Source organism: Psammomys obesus, unplaced genomic scaffold (assembly GCF_907164565.1).
Source record: "Psammomys obesus unplaced genomic scaffold, mPsaObe1.curated_primary_1811, whole genome shotgun sequence".
NCBI classification, from domain to species: domain Eukaryota; kingdom Metazoa; phylum Chordata; class Mammalia; order Rodentia; family Muridae; genus Psammomys; species Psammomys obesus.
This window is the reverse complement of record NW_026596234.1, coordinates 7,822,094-7,826,141: the sequence shown is the minus strand read 5'-3', so window position 1 is coordinate 7,826,141 and position 4,048 is coordinate 7,822,094. Positions and strand designations below refer to the sequence as shown.

The following is a 4,048-nucleotide window of genomic DNA, read 5'->3' as shown; positions in this document are numbered from 1 at the left end:
TCTCTTCTCTTCTCTTCTCTTCTCTTCTCTTCTCTTCTCTTCTCTTCGGTCTCACACTACAGTACAGGTTGGAACTCACAACCTGACTCAGCCTGGCTTCCAACTAATCGCAACCTTCCTGCCTCAGCCTCCCAAGCACTGGGTTACAGAGGTGAAACTTCTTTTGTTTGTTTCTTTGTTTGATCGGTTGGTTGGTTTTTCTGTGGTGCTATAGATGGAACCCAGGATCTCTTGTTTGGCAGGCAAGTGTTCTACCTTTGAGCTATCTTCCCTAAGCCCTTTAACACAATTTTTAAAAATCAAGATTAATGCTGTCCCTGTTCTTGTTCTTACTGAGTTGAGATTTTGTGAATCAAGGATGTCTTGATTACTTTTTATTTTGTGAATTTTGTCTTAAAATGTAATTGGCCTTTTTATATTTTTTTTTATTGGTTTCAACTTTTAAAAAAGATTTATTTTTATTTTATGTGTATGAGTGTTTGCCTGTATGTATGTATGTATACATGTATATATGTATGTATGCATGTATGTGTGTCTATGCATGTATATATGTATGTGCATGGATGCATGCAGTGCTCACAGAGATGGTGATGACCTGTCATATGGGTCATGTGAACAGAACCCATGTCCTCTGCAAGAGCAAGAAGTAATATGAACTGCTAGGCCACCTCCCCAGCCCGTATTTATTTATTTGTTTGTTTGCAACAGGGTCTCACTATATCCCACTGGTTGGCCTGAGCTTGCCATGTAGAACAGGCTGGCCTTAAACATGTGGCGATCCTCCCGCCTCTGCCTCCTGAGTGCCCCTGCCTCTCGCTTTAGCGGATCTTGATGACTGAGTCTTTTGGTCCTCGTGAACCCAGTTTCCCTCCTTCTGGATGTTACCTGGATCCAATAGTACCCACCCCTGCAGCTTTACCTCCCATCCCTCTCCACAGCCTCACTGGAAAGTGGCTGTGCCGTGACACCGATGGCGGATCCACGGCTGAAGGAACCTGTCCCCAGGGTACCTGGCCAGCTTGTGATAAGGTGGAGGACGCTGTCTGAGCATCATGGCTCTTCCAGGCAGAAGCCTGGTTCAGAGGTGATGCAAAAATCCAGGGACTTGAATTTAGCACACGCTTCACTGTATAGTCATGAACACCAGACAGAGAGAGCCAGATTCACAGGTGACACCTAAAGACTCCCTTTCCCCTGTCTCCTTGGGTTCTTAAACAATGTCCCTAGCCACAGATCTGAAGTCTGCTTGGCTGTGAGAGTCTCACCCTGCCAATGGTCCCCAGTCTCCTTTGACGCCCCTCCACAGTTCACACAGGCTGGAATGAATGGTTTATGCTGCTCCTTACCCAATACACCCCACATGGCCACTGACACTTCTTAGGAAGAGCAATCATGTCCCAGACAGTAAAACCAAAGCTCTCATATACCCACGACCACACAGCAAATGAGTGAGATCCAACCCTCAGATCCCAGCCTCTGTCTCACCCCCACGACAAATAATTGACAGTCCAGCAGAGCTCCAAGTCTCTGGACGTGGGTACCTGGTGAGCTGCTAGTGGAAGTATCGTGGGTCCCCTGATGTTTTCAGCAGTCGTCTCTGCGCTTCCTGTGTCTCCAGCTGTTGCTGCCCAGTACCAGACTATCTGCAGAGCCTGGCCCCCTGCTCTTTGCTTCCTGCTGGCTGAATACACAGAGCAGGGCAAACACAAGCTGGGAGGAGTCTCCCCGCCCCTGCCAGCCCTATGGAAACGCGTCTCTTCCTGGATTCAGGTGCTTCTCCTAGTAAAAAACAGAGCACCTGAATTCTCTTACATTCATGCCCCCCAGGCACTTTGAGCATCCCGTGGCATGTCCTTTACCCCATGGGGCTGTGCAGGTGAACCTGGGATGCAGGTCCTCTCCGCAACAACTGAGGGTCTTAGTCAGAGCAGACAGGTGTTCTGTGGGGGCCTGCAGCTCTGTCTTGCCTTTTACCTGCAGTGAATCCCGGGTGCCGTCTCCACCATGTCTAGGCCACCTAGCTAGGAGACACCTTCCCCCACATAATGCCTAGAACCCAGGAAAGCAGTTAAAGAGTAGCTTATTGCTGTTCCAAAAACATGTGATGTTGCTGAGGGTTCTTTTCCTCTGCTGGCCAGAAGTTCAGGGCATGAATTTATTCATCTATCTATCTATATCTATCTATATCTATCTATCTATCTATCTATCTATCTATCTATCTATCTATCTATCCATTTATCTACTATTCATTTGCTTGCAACAGGGTCTCATGTAGCCCAGGCTGTTCTTGATATAACTATGCAGTTTAAGGATGTCCTTTGAGCCACCTGCCTTCACCTCCTCAATGCTAGAATTCTAGGTGTGTACCTGCAGGTCCAACTTATGTGGTTCAAGAGATGGAATTCAGGGCTCTGTACACACTGGGTAAACTGCTTTACCAATGGAATTACGTCCTCAAGCTAAGACGGTTAAAGGGTGCAACAAGTTGTAGCATCTACAGCATCGTGCAAGGATGTATGTGATATACTCGAGAGCCTGAAAACCAAGCCAAAGAAGATACAAAAAAGAGAGATCAAAAAAGTACAGATAGTGTTGGCACACGCCTTTAATTCCAGCACTCGGGAGGTAGAAGAAGGCAGATCCCTGCGTTTGAAGCCAGCCTGGTCTACAGAGTGAGTTCCAGGACAGCCAGAGCTACACAGAGAAACCATGTATCAAAACAAAACAAAACAAAACAACAATAAAGAGTGTGTGTGTTATTTATAGTCTTCCTGAGAAATCCTTACAAACATGACTCTGAGATTCCTGACAGCCAGTGCAAAAGGGAAATGTGTTGAGGGACACTCCTGGGAAAACATTCAAGAGCATTCAAACCACTAATTACTGTGGCTTCAGTCAATAACGCACTCCCCAGGTGCTCATCATGACTATTTGCTCAGCATCAGGCTATCTATAGGCCTGGCGGGTGGGGCCTCTCCCCACCCGGGCTTATTGTCACTGGACACAGAGTCCTAACACAATAAACTGGACCCACAGAACACACGTCTTGCTGGCACAGAATGGCCGCAGCAGAGCACGGAGTCAAAATCAGAAAGCGGCAGACAAGTCAAACAGGATTTAAGTAAACACTGAATTCACAGTTGGGACGGCGCAGCTCTGGACTCTGCCCTGAAAGCTGCCGTGCAAGAAACCCAACTGCGGAAGGACCATCTCCTCACACCAGGCAATGCAAGCCTCCAACTTGGTGCTGGCTCAGACCCTGATCCTCACAGACCAGCGGGTGATTGTGAGTGAGTCCTAACTCCTCAGCCGTCTCAGGCTCCTGGCTGTGAAAGCTCCTTCGTCTTCCCGATTCACTGGAAAGGGCAGATGGTGGACAAGACTCCGAGAGCAAGGTTCTATGGCTAAGAGCTGACTGGCCCTATTCGCCCTTAAATTGTCCTCCGAAGTACTTACTGCCCTTCTCTTTGGACCTCTCGGGGGTCACGCTGGAGTAGGGTTTTGGCTTGAGCACTCACTGAAGTGAGGTGTTCAGGAAGTGCCAGCAGCGGGTTGCAGACTTGCGTTCAGGACTCGAACTGAAGGACTGCTAAGGCCCCACCTCCTCAAGGCCACAGACCCTGCCATAACACCAGACTGGGGAACAAGCCTGTACCTTGTGGTTTTCTAGGGGACCAAACCATAGCAGCTGGCTATGGAGTTTGCAGTGCAAAGAGAAAACAGTGCAGGCTTGTTCTAAAAGCAGGGAGAAGCAGCGTGGAAGGAACACAGGATTTTCCCTTCCTTCTACATCCCCCTACTCCACTACTCATGAATTATATTGGTGTCACAAGTCACTGCAAGTTAAAACAGAATTAAAAGTGCAGAGCTTTCTTGAAATGCACGGGGCTCTGGTGGGGAATCCCAGAAACCTCACAACTGCTCTCTCAGCAACGTATGTGTGTAAGGATGATCTGGACAGATGCCTTAGTGGTTAAGAGCACTTGCAGCTCTTACAGAGGGACCCAAGGTGAGCTCCCAGCACCCCCACGGCAGCTCACAAGCACTT

The 4,048-nt window shown here is 48.3% G+C and overlaps 1 protein-coding gene across 1 annotated transcript in view; it reads right to left on the bottom strand.

Annotated features, from left to right (window-relative positions):
• Bcas1 (brain enriched myelin associated protein 1) overlaps positions 1-1,664 on the bottom strand; it is a 48,523-nt gene extending 46,859 nt beyond the window's left edge. The window contains exon 1 of the mRNA XM_055595923.1: positions 1,542-1,664. The gene's annotated coding sequence lies outside the window, so the exon portion shown is untranslated. The remainder of the gene's footprint in view (positions 1-1,541) is intronic.
• Positions 1,665-4,048: the final 2,384 nt, after the last annotated feature.